Source organism: Canis lupus, chromosome 15 (genome assembly GCF_003254725.2).
Source record: "Canis lupus dingo isolate Sandy chromosome 15, ASM325472v2, whole genome shotgun sequence".
Lineage (NCBI taxonomy): Eukaryota > Metazoa > Chordata > Mammalia > Carnivora > Canidae > Canis > Canis lupus.
In genome coordinates this window covers 53,757,429-53,771,105 of record NC_064257.1, presented here as the reverse complement: position 1 = coordinate 53,771,105, position 13,677 = coordinate 53,757,429, and positions in this window count along the sequence as shown.

The window sequence follows — 13,677 nt, the reverse complement described above, 5'->3', positions numbered from 1 at the left end:
AATAAAGTCTGCTGGGACAGTGGTGCAGAGGAGACAATGTGCAATCCAAGCATCTACCTTCCCTTGTTGCCCTATTTGCAGAGAGTACTCACAAAGCTCCCCAAACACAGAATTCCCGTACATCCATGGTGCATGGGAGCTCAACAAAATTTAAGGCAAGAAAACTGAGTTACATCTACATCTGATTAAGTATAAACACTGATAGCCCAAAGAGGTCATTCATTCTGTTCAAACCAGAATTTATTTATTCGTTTATTATTATTTTTTTTTATTTTTCAAACCAGAATTTACATCAAACAGGAAAAAACACATTGGAATTCTCAGAAACACTAATGACCAAAGAACCCTATCAGATCCTTTCTCACTATGTCAATTCCCCATTTAAGCCAACCACTTACATGAAAAATGAGAACATAGGGAAATATAGGGCATCTCATATTTGTGGTTTTTTTTTTTTCTCTCAGTGCTTATGTAGTTGGCAACATACTTAGGTCAAAATATTGGTAGAATGTGCATGTATCAAGTGAAATAAAAACAACTGGGTTTGGGCGGCATTTCCATGGTTCTGGTAGAATGAATACATACGCATATATGAGTTATGAACCATGAATTGTGTGATTTTTATGTTCCCTTATACCAACTGAACACACCTATCTGCATTTAAACTTGTTATTGTACATCATAAATATGAAGTGTAAAATTCCTGCAAGTAATTTTTTCACTTAGAAAAACATTAACTACAAATAAAATATACTATAATCAAGAGAGATAAAATGAGAGAAAGGTAGAAGTCTTATATTTTACATTTTTTTCTTCTTTCCTAAACAAGAGGCCCTATAAACTTTTCCATTGGAGCCATGGTTACTTGATTCCTATATAGGTAATTATAAAAAATAATAAGCCATGTCTGCATTATGAATCCACCAAACTTTCTTTTTGAATCTCTTTTTGTCTAGAAAAAAAATCTTCCAGTTTTTCTTCTCTTTTTCATCTAAACTGATTCTAAATGTAACTGGATAAACCAATATATTGATTTCAATTGTGTTCAAAGATAATACTGCAGAAAATAATTACTATCTGTGAACATAGCTTAAGTGAAAAAAAGAACTGTTTTTGCCTCATAGATACTGTGCATATAAATGAGACAATTATAATGAAAGAATCAGGCAAACACTACAACTATAAAAACATTGGACACTCATACGTTAATACTGCATTTACCTACAAATAATGAAATGATGAGGGAGCCTCGGTGGCTCAGTGATTGAGCATCTATCTGCCTTTGGCTCAGGTCATGATCCTGGGGTCCTGGGATGGAGCTCCCCACAGGGAGTCTGCTTCTCCCTCTGCCTATGTCTCTGCCCCCCCCCGCCGTGTTTCATGAATAAATAAATAAAATCTTTTAAAAAATAGTGAAACATGTTAAAGCATGCACCTTTGCTTTCCTTAGATCTGTGAACTTTTATCAATGCCATCTTAATCAGTAGAAAAGATGTATGTGAATAAAATTAATTGAAATGAAAGAAACAGAATCTATGCAACTTTCTTGATTTTTAAGATTTTAAAGGTGTACTTTTTTTAAACATGGAGAATCTTATTAAGATTTATGCAGTGGTACAAAAACAAGGGCTAGCAATTAACATTTTTACAACAATAATTAGTAAGAATTGGACACAAGTTAAAAGACCATACATTATGACCTTCTAGCATCTTGTAAAGAAAAGAAAGAAGGTAGACGAGAATATTTTCATTTGTTTGGCATTGAAATATGATACACTTACAGCATTAACTGAGATGCTTTGTGTGTATATATGTGTAACTTTTTAAATATTAAAGCAAAGCATATGCCAATGCATAGGACTGGATATCTACAAAAAGTAGTCTTAGGGATACCAATTAGTGGTTAATTCTAGCAATCAGTAGGAACATTAAAAACATTAATCAAAAATTGTGATTTGTGTCCGAATCCAAGAAACTATAGATTTTAAAATAAATTACAAAGAAAGAAAGAATGTTTAGTACACTTCAGTCTAATTGCAAGCTGCAAGTCAATTAACGGTAAATAATTCAGAAAGGCTCTTTCCTTTGAATTAAACTCAAATGTGTTCGATTGTCTATAATGTGGCAATGATAAGGGAATAAAGGTTTAAAGACAAATTAAAAGATTTCTTTACTACTCCATCCTTTGGTCAAAATACCATACTAATATAAGACTATTGTTTTAATACTATGACTCTCCATCTCTATAAATCATGGCAAATTTATCTCACTCCTTCCTCCTTTCCTCTTTCAACTGAGAAATTTCCTATTTCCTTCCTTTCAAGTGTTGAAAATTATTTTCTTTTCTTCTATTAGTGTGTATGTACATGTGTATATGCATATGTAGATGTATATACTCACACATATATTACTCATATACACACATATATGTGTATATATGTATTCTTTGTGTCATCAACATTAGACAATATCTTTTTTTTAAAGATTTTACCGACTTATTTGAAAGAGATAGAGGGAGAGAGGGAGAGAGAGCACAAGTGGTGTGGGGAGGGACAGAGGGGCAGAGGGATAAGCAGCCTCCCCACTGAGCAGGGACCCTGAGGCAGGGATGGATCCCAGGAACCCGGGATCATGACCTGAGCCAAAGGCAGATTCTTAACTGACTGAGCCACCTGGGTGACCCTAGACAATAATTTTAACACTCCATAACAGAATGTCAGGAAATTGGAAACATAGTTTCCCCAAACTTAACTCCAATTACTTTTTCCACTTTCTAATAACTATATTTCTCTTACATAAATACACATGTAATAGAAAATGGTAACTTAGAGGTGCTGGCAGGCCATATTGGCCATAATGGTCTACTGTCTCATATACAATAGACTGTTTCTCTAATCATCTTTCAGTGGCTGGAGGAGACATATGATCCAACTCTGGTGAATCAAATGTAAGTGTAAGTGTGTGAGCAGGGCTTCTGGAAGAGGTTTTAAAAAAAAGACTCAGGTGACATGTTCCATGGCATTCTGTTCCTTTATTCTTCTTCCTTTTATCTACTTGAATGGTGAATGCAATGTGTGGAGATATAATATATACTCTTATTTGGATGCTGAGGAAAATATTGAAAATGAAACCTGCACACAAAAATGGTATAGAAGCTATGAAAAGCAACTGAGTTTCACCAACAATCTTTGAGGAACTTAACTATAGAATTTTGGTTGCATGGCATAGCTGATAAGCTATTCTCTGCCACTTCTTTCTTATTTTCAGAAAAAAATGAATAAAATGATTAAAATAAATAAGATTTATTGTTTACTTAACCAGAAATCCAGAAATAAGTAGTCTTGTGGTTGATACAGTAGACCAAAAATGCCATTACGTTTTCAGGATTTCCTCTCAGGCAATCCTGCTATATTGATTTATTGGACTCATACTTGTTGCCTCACGGTCTGAAGATGAATACTGTGACAGCCAGGGAGATGCACTGCTCAGAAGTTCATCTAAGAGAATTTGCTGTGAAGAGCAGAGTTGACTGGCAGCTCCAGCTGCTGCACATCTGGATGACCCACTATGTGATAACTGAGACCACCGTTCCCCTGGTTTGCTCCTAACCAATGACTGAGCCTGGTAGAGGTACTAGAGTCAGGCCAACCCAGACCAGGGCTAGATTCCATAGATGGGAAACACTGGGCCAGGTTCACAGCGTTGGATTGAGATTTTCTAAAACTACATCACATCCTGAGGTTTTTCCTCCCGAGCCTTCCTTCCCAGGCTCTGATAGTTCTCATAACCACTTTGTGGTGGGAAGTCTCTCCTTGAGTATTCCTGCTTCGTTTCCCTTTTCTGTTTTATCAACTTTCCCCCCCAACAGATCTTTTTGATGTCTAATTTGCCCTGGAATCAACTTCTTGGGAGACTCACACTAACACAGGTGGTGCTGAAAATAGAGAAATAGGCAGTAAAATGGGCTTTGAGGAGCAGCTTATTTCCTGCCCCACTCCATGTGGAAAGTGGGGCCCAAGGGGCAGCTAAAGTGCTCAAGTTATCACCAGTGGAAAACTGGAGAAACATCCCAGTCGCTGGAGAAATTTGTCAGTATGAAGATTCAGGCATCCAAATAAGTGGGGCAGGACAACGTCAACAGTTTGTTAATTATGACTAAATTGTATTGGTGATCTAATGATAGATCATGAGAAAATGAGAGGCATGAATGAAGAGTTAGAGGTTGAGTGACAAAGAGAGAGGGTCTCCTTGCTAGTTTACAAAAAGGCAGTAGAAGAACAGATTCATTGGGAGAGCAAGCTCAAGATTTCATCACTAGGTCATAGATATCCAGAGAAGACAGAGCTGCCATTGCTAAAGTCAGGTAAAATCTGTAATCCAGAAGGATGGGATGGGAAATATTGGTGAATAGAGTTTTGCCTGTTTGGAGCCCTCTAAACATTCGAGCTTGGAAAAGTAAACCATTTCTTCGTTGTAAGCACCATTTGTTCTCCCAGTGTCCCCACTCCCCATAGGCCTTTATTCTAGAAAGCCAAGGTGCCTTCTCTGGAGTTGTCCTTATCTTCTTTTCCTGACTTCCAGGCCAAGAACTAAGGTTAAATTAGCTGGGGACCTGCTGGACCTAATACAGGAAGAAAGAGAGAATAGGCTTTCAAGAGTCAGAGGAATACCTTGAGATTGAATTTTCAGTGTGGTTGTTGATAAAGATGCTAGAGCAAAAGATTGAATAAACAAAAGTTTATTGATTGGGGGCACTTCCTCCTGACACTGGACTTAACAATGTTTCAAGAAGTTTTGCAGGATCCCTGGGTGGCTCAGCGGTTTAGTGCTGACTTCGGCCCAGGGTGTGATCCTGGAGACCCGGGTTTGAGCCCAATCAGGCTCCCTGCTTCTCCCTCTGCCTGTGTCTCTGCCTCTCTCTCTCTCTCTCTCTCTCTCTCTTTCTCTCTCTCATAAATAAATAAAATCTTAAAAAAAAATTTTGCTGTAGCAGTGGTTTTTAGAAGCATAGATAAGTGAGGGTTACCCCCCAGTGAAGTGCAAACATCTGTACTGCTCAAGAAGATGATAGAGGAAAAAATTAAAAGGGAAATGTGCATGCTGAAGTGGAGTTATTGAGGCTACATGATTCAGCAGAGGATTCACCCTGGGAGACTTTAATTCCATGAAATTTCAAAAATACACACATTTTAGTCATGTTTCTAGAGGCTTAGTGGCCAAAAATTGTCCAGTATATTTTCTCTAAAATTAATAGATAGATAGATAGATAGATAGATAGATAGATAACTGCATCTTGTATCCCATATCCTAAAGGAGCAAGCAAGGGATCTGAAAGATATTTTTGGGCTCTAAAGCAATGCACTGCACACATGGGGATAATTCCTCAATCCATATATTGGAAGACACGGAAGGCTGGCAGCTTTTGGGTGATGTGGGGGTCAGGAAAGTTCTCATCAGCAGTTTGGGACTCTAGTACAGGAAGCAGCAGAGCCACCTGGGCCATATGATATGACAGATTATGCCATGTTGGAGACGTCCACGGTAGAAATAAAGGAAGTGTGCAGTTAATGGCATGTTCTGGTGGCATAATCACAATAAGGTCCCCAGGGCGCTGGGCAAGGCCATGCCCAGAAAACTACATGCTTTTTGAGAGACAAGAAGCACTGTCTTGTAGTATTAGGCCTTTTATTTTATTTATTTATTTTTTTATTAGGCCTTTTATTACTAGGATTAATCACGGAAAACCAAGAGACCAGGTGTCTAAAACTGTATATTATTTCCTGGTTTTGCCAGACCTACTTAAGAGAGGCAGGCCCAGCAACAATTCATCATATAATAAAAATGGTATCTCTATCCAATTCTGAGCAGGACCAAAGGATATGAGCAAGTTCTATGAGTAGGACGCCCAGACCCCAATATCACCACAGTTGTACCAGACTTTGCCTCCGATCTCATTGATGGCCTTATGGAAATTCCTAGATGGCCAGCTGAAAGAGGAGAAAAATGTCTGATCTTGGCTGACAAATAGGTCAACTCTACATGCGAGTGCAAGCTGGAAATGATGATGGCTACATTGCAGTTTCTTACAGGGATGGGCTTAAATGAGAGTGAGCAAGCCTAGCTAACTGGTCAGAAGCCTTAAAGAAAGAGGGCTAGAAGATTGAAGACAAAGGTATGGGTTAGAGACACTGAGGTGGTCATGGGGAGAGTATAAAGTTTTAAATCTTTTGTAACCCACATAGACATTTGCCAGAAAGCATCTACCATGGAATAGGGGCTGAACAAACAAATAACAATATGATTAGGCTAGTAAACCTGAGATTGTCTTCATCATTGGTTATCCTGGAAATGGCAAGACATCTAAAAGTAATGGAATATTAGCCCATGAAAAAGAGCCATGAGAAAGAGGAAATCCTACCTTTGTGAGAACACAGATGGCCCTTAAGGACATTATGCTGAGTGAAATAAGCCAGACAGAGGAAGACAAATTTCATCATACCACTTATGTGTGGAATCTCAATAAAAAGTCAAACTCATAGAAACAGTAAGAAAGTGGTTTCCAAGACCTCGGGTGTGGGGAAAATAGGGAGAGATTGGTAGAGGGGTATAAACCTTTAGCTATAATAGGGTCTGAAGATCGTGTATCCCGTGGTGACAATAGTTAAAAACTGTGTAATTGAAATTTCTTAATAGTAGAACTTAGCTGTTCTTAAAAAAAAGAATCAATATGTGAAGTTATGGAGTTAATTAACCATAATGGAATTATTTCATATACATCAAATCGCCATAATGCACACTTGAAATATTTTACAATTTTGTCAATTGTATCTCAGTAAAGCCAAAAAAAAAATTGCCAGAGCAGGATCCTTGGTGTGTTTCTGATGTTAGCAGGAATTTTTTATTTTTACCATGGGGGTATCATGTCCATTTCATCTATATTGTTGGATTTGTGGTATAAAATTGTTCATATTATTTATTGACATGTTATTAGTAAATTTTATTATGTGAATGTGAAAATTAGTTATACACAGATATATATTGTGAGTAAAATTTAAAAGTTTGACAAAAAAAGACTGACAAAGGGTTCATGTTTTTATCCTAATAAGAGTTCTCAAAAACTTAAGAGAATGTGTATTCTCAAAACATACAAAAAATGAAAAAGTGGGCTCAGGACCTGAACAGAAAAGTCACAAAGAGGTAAAAATAGCCAACCAATATAATTTTTTTTATTTAAGAAAATAAAATATAAACAATAATAGGCTGTCAATTTTTCTTTAAAATTGTCACTATTTTAATACTAATACTTGGTGTTGGTGAAGATGAAATGACATACACATTCTTATTGATTGGCCTAGTAGCTTTTTTAGGAAGAATTTAGCTGTATCATTTGAAAAACTTAAAACAATCATGACTTTTGATCTCATAGTTTTAATTCAAAGAATTAATGTAAGAACATAATAAGTGAGAAATATGAATAAAAATCATATTGAAGGATGTCCAATATAATAATGTTTAGAATAGCAACAGTTTGAAGATAAAATGATAAATGAAATATCTAATATATTATTTTAATACTTATAAGTTTTCATATCAAGATATCAATAATAAGGCTTTTGGAAAAATAGTATTCTTTAATTATAATTTCAAATAAAAATAAGCAGAATAAGAGGTGAATTGAGAGTATGATTTCAATATTGAACCATCATAAGTTCAAGTATTAACATATTGATAACAAAACATACATTTTTGTAAATCTAAAGTGTTCAGATATTTTATAATCCAAGGTGTTTACTTACTATTAAAGGTTTTTATAAAGTGGTATAACTTCCTTCCTCCTCTTGCATATCCTTCTTTAGCTTTTATAACACTTCATGATGTGACATGAACTTTGTATAGGATGATTCTTATCATTTCTTTGAAAACTTAAGCCAGAAATTGTTCCATCCAATTTCTTTCAACCAGTGAATTGGCCATTCTGATATTATTGTTTCGCTTTAAAAATATAAAACTCCTATTATTTCATTATTAGAAATATGTTATCAACTTAATTCTATAAAAGATTTTAAAAGATCTTTACATTGTATCATGTTGTAGATTATAAAACATAAAATGTTCCATTGTTCTTTTATTTTTATGGAAAAAATGGAAACTATTTTGGAAGGATTTTTTTTTTGTTTGAGCTTATTTAGTCAATTTAGTACGATGAAAAATATGGATTGGCTTTTCATGACAATTTAAATTTTATTATATTCTGTAATAAACATGAAATAACTTTCATAATTGCTATTTATATATTTGTAACACTTAACCTTGTTATATGTGTTTTTATGTAATAGGCATATGTAAAAATAAATCATTTCTATTCTAAATATTTAAATAAATTTGATGATTACTTTTATGCATAATATAAAATTCTTGTTTCAAAAATTTTCTTGAAGAAATAAAAATGAATATTCAAAGTATGAAATGTATGACCATATTGCATGAAATAGATATTCATGTGAATCAAGACTTAGATATTTAGGTTGCTCATTTTAAAATCGATTTACTCATTGGAGAGAATCTTTTGAAATTAAGTGTACGGTATGGGAAACCCACTGAATTCACAATAGCAGAAAGGTGTGATTCTCTTTGGTAGTGTTTGATATATCAGACCATGCAATATTTTAAAGATCTCACTTATGTGTGGAATCTAAAAACAAAGCAAACAAAAACTGAGCTCATAGATAGAGAGAACAACTTGATAGTTGCCAGGCAGGCTGGGAAGGTGGAGGTGGGAATGGCTATTGGGTGAAATGGGAGAAGAGGGTCAAAAGGTACAAACTCCAATGAATAAATAAATCAGAGGATGTAATGTACAATATGGTGAATGTAGTTAATAATATTTATTGTGTATTTGAAAATTGCTAAGGGAGTAGATCTTAAAATTTTTCATTAGAAAAGACTTTTTGTAACTGCATGGTGACAGATGTTAAGTAGACTTATTGTAATCATTTTGCAGTATATACACATATGGAATCATTATATTGTACACCAGACACTAATAAAAGTGTTTTATGCCAGATAGATAGATAGATAGATAGATAGATAGATAGATAGATAGAGTGATTCTACGACATTCGTTTTGGAGTTATGTGGGGCTGTCGGAAGCTGTGAACTCGTACGTAGTGTGTAGAATTTTATTAGGAGAGAAATGGTTTCAAATCAACAACAGGGTTAAACAATGGAATTATTTATTGAGCCCTGAAACCATTTCCCGCCCCTTGAGGAACTAACAGTGTGTGTCTGGAGGATAGCCAACATTAAGCTCTCTACTTTTGAAGCACCGTTCTTGGTGTGCAGCTGAAAAGGCACATAAACACAGATGCCAATATTCAAACAGAAAATCATTTTCCATGAATGCATGAATTTTTGTGAGGATACTCAAAGAAGAAATAGTTAAATTGGATTTGAAAGCAATTTGGGTCTGATTCTCTGAAACACATATGTATGCATGATTGTGTGGGCACACACACACACACAACTTCTTATGCACACATCAGGCCATGTTTTTTCTTTCAATATATTTCTGTGAACATTCCTAAGCATGTCTTTTCTTCATGTTAGTGAGCTGAAGGAAACTCGAGAGTTATGAAAAACAGCTTAAGCATTTGATTTCATGTGATGACATAAATAAGATAGGAGTATTTGGTACATTCTCTTAAGATAAATTCATCAGTATTTTATTTAAAGAACACACAATTATTTAAAAAAAATAAAGAACATACAATTATCATAGTTGCGAGAAGTACATATACACAAAATATTCTCCGGCTGGTCATTTGAGGAGCATTAATGCTATGTATGCTGAAAAATGCAAAGCAATTCACTGGTTTAAGAAAATTTTTAAAAATCAAAAATAAATATTTCCTTTCTTTTATTTCTCAAAATAAAGCTTGGCTTGAATTTTTCTTTGCTGAATTAAAGAGGTCTTTAGTATAGCCAATTATAACTCTGTGGTTAGAATATGAATTATGAGTTCAGATATGAAGCAATAACTGTGGGAGATTACTTGGTATAAAACCTCTCATCCAAAGATACAAATATGTGAAGAAAAAAATGTTCTAAAAACAGAAAACTTCACTGCAGGTGCCTGTTATTGGCAATGTCATGTAATAAAGTAGTTGGCATTGATCTATGTTTTCATAAGCCCTGTGGTATTCTGCAGGCTTATTAGCAAAGTGTATTTTGTAAAGTTGCAGGTTTAAATGTCTTTCTAAGAGTGAGTGCTCCTCACAATGAAGAAATAAGAGTCTTCTTGCTTTTTCAGCAGTTGTTATAAATGGCTCCCGGTGGGTTCGGAAAAGAAGGCAGATCTAAGATAAAGCTGACCTTAAGATACTTGGAGGTCCCCCACCACCTGTATAATATCAACTTTAATAGTACTGAAACATTCAGTATTTAGGTCTTCCTCATTATAAGTTAATGGAATAGCCAGATTTGAACACAAATTGTGTTACTAACAGTTCCTCAACTGACAATATATCATCCCAAGCCTTAATAGGAATGGCAAGTAGTAGTATAAAAGCATGGCAAGATCAAGGCTTAAACAGGTTTCATTGCTAGTTCTAGGACATCACAAAACCCTACTGTATGCTTTATTCATTCTAATTTTGACATTTTTAGAAGTTATTTTAATGCAACCTACCTTCGTTCATCTTTTGCAATACCTAACATACAAGCCAAATATTTAGTAAATGATTATTCTTATTCCTTTAATATAATGCATACTTCTTCCATTTTCTCATGTAACATTTTGATGGTATTTTGCACGACTGCCATTAGAATCAAATCTGTAAATGACACAGTAACTATATTGAATGCACAAAAATTATTGCCTTAGAGCATCTTACAATCCAATTTTTATTTCATTATGATCTACATGGAAAAGGCAAAAAATCAAGTCTTCTAAGTATATGAGTCAGTATATCTGACTTGCCCTTGAGCTTTATTGATGTAACTTATTTAAGAACAGAATCTTTTCTTTCAGGAAGCAACCTATAGCCTGAAAACCTTCCATTTCTCTGAACTTCAAGGTCTAGTTATTGACTGAATCTGGTTGGGGCACCATTGAAGAGAATCATGCCAAAAGTCTGCCCTCCCCAACACCGTATATGAAATAAAGCACGTGTAATGGTAACATATACCCTTGATGGATATTTTAATGATATGCCTGTGTTTATGACTATTTATACTGAGGAATGGGCCATGCTTACAGCTGAGTATACTGAGGAATGAGCCAAACTCTAGCCATGCTCTCTTTCTATGACCCTTCCAAACTACTCCTCTTCTCCAGTTGTTCTCTATGCTCTGTTCTTTTCATTCTCTTCCACTTTAGACTACCTTCCTGTTAGGATAAGTACCTATGTCAGAAGTTTTCAAGCTAGGTGAAAAAAATGTATATTTCATTTCATAATTATGCAGTACTAAAGCATTTGTTTGATTCACTAGAGGCAGAATGAATTGAACATGCCAACTCTCCTTAGTAGTTTAGTGGTAATTTGTTAACATATTCATTATTGTTCACTATCTTTTAGGGACTGGTATTTGAAAAATATGAAAATTGAAGGCTAAAAATTGGATTATACTGACCCACTTCTGCAATTAGTATTTCTTCTCAATATCTTCCATGCACACTGCTATAGGAATTGATGTGTAACAAAAAGTAATCAATTTAACAAGATTTCGGTGGAATTGTTCTCATATGGGAATGAATATGGCAAGATGCTTTCCTATGGACTTATAACATCTAAATTCTGTATTCAAAAAATAATATTAGCGTATATTTGGAAAATGAAAAGATATATAACTACTTCTTATAACAAGATAAATATTTCTTGATTTTGTGCAATTTTTAAAATAATAGAAGTTACTATTGCATATATAGAGTTATTTTGTGACTATCCCAGAACCATATTTCACAGTATTTCTGAAACACTTACTTAGTTATAAATCAGGTAATACCATCTGAACTGAAATTAGTTCTAAATTAGAGGATATTATAAAAAGATTCATTGTGAAATTTAATTGGGAATTATTCATGTTACATTAGTCTAAATCACACACTAAAATGAATGCAATTATAGTGACACTAGAAATATTCAGTTTAAAAATGGTGCTTTCATGCTAATTCTCAAAGCTGGCTACAAATATTTGTCAAATTTTCTGGTTGACTCTACTGTCGGGTAAATAATAAATGAACAATTAGAATGCTTGTTTGAATAGAGACAAAAGTCATGCTTACAAAATTTACCAAAAAATGCTCTTGTAAGAGGTAAATTGGGACAGGATATGTATATATATATAGTATGTATATGTATGCATACAATATAAACAACACTAGGCCCATATTTAAGGCAGATTTCCCAATTGGAACACACATTTTAAAATTTGGTCAATTTCAAAATATTATCACCTGTAGGATCATCTTTTGATATTCTTTCAAAAAGATTATCCTCCTAATGATTTTTGGTAGGAGACACAGATTGCTATAATATAGGAGTCTAATGCTAGTGATAGGTATCAGTCACCAGGCAATGTGGAAGTCTTCATATGAAGAGGTGAAATTGTAACATCACTAGAAAATTCTGAAAATAAGTTTTCTAATTATGTTTTAGGCAAGGAATATAATGTTGCCTTCATTCTTAATAGATTTTAATAAAGATGAATATATGTTGTTGATTGATCTAATTATATATCTAGCATCTAAGAGCTTCTAATTTTTAAAAGCCAATTTCTCCCAGATTGTTAGCAAGCATATGCATTTGGGAAATTTAAAAAGAAGTTACTTATACTGAAATCATTGGAAGGTTTTTTTCTGTTTCTTTGTTGCCAAACTACTAAAATTAAGAAGTTTTATTTTTTATTAGAATAAAATACTTTTATTGTGGCTGATATAATATCTGATGAGGAAAATTCATTAGCATTAAATTTGATTAGTCTGAATCAGAGTGTGTATGTAATGCAAATATGAAAGGTTAATGACATGGGCTTTGATTTTGAACTTTGATGATTGATACTGACTGTCCACTCTCAACATCTGTGAAAGGAGTAATGATGTATACTAGTACTACCTTATTGAACTATGGCAGGCACTGCATGAAAAATAATAATAGATAATAACTGCTGTACTGATTGTTGTGTTTATTGAGAAAGGTAAAGGATGGCACATATATAGGCTTGCTTTTTATTTTAAGTGTTTTTATATTCTATGACTTTCTAGTCATGTGTATTTATCATTTGATTACTAAATATCAATTCTATAAGTCCTGCTTTAATGCCCAAGGATTTATACCCTATCTTCCCAATGGAAGGCCATTGGTTTTCCAGGACAACAGATTTCTCAGACTAGGAGACTAAAGAATCATTCTTTAACTAACCCTGTTCCTATGACCAAGTTCCCATCGCTGAATTCCCCTTCTGGCCGAGGCTTTAGTTTTATTGATAAAGTTCCTTGATTTCCCAAGTCCAAATTTCCTAGCCTCCCTTCCTAAGACAGAAAGGCTCTGGCCAGGATTGAGTTTCCAGAGGTAGAGCAGGCCAGGGAGTGGAGTAGGCTTGAGTGAGTAACTTTTGTATGGTTGGGAGCAAGACAGAAATTAACACGAATCATGAGAGAGATGTAGGGCGCTCTCTCTG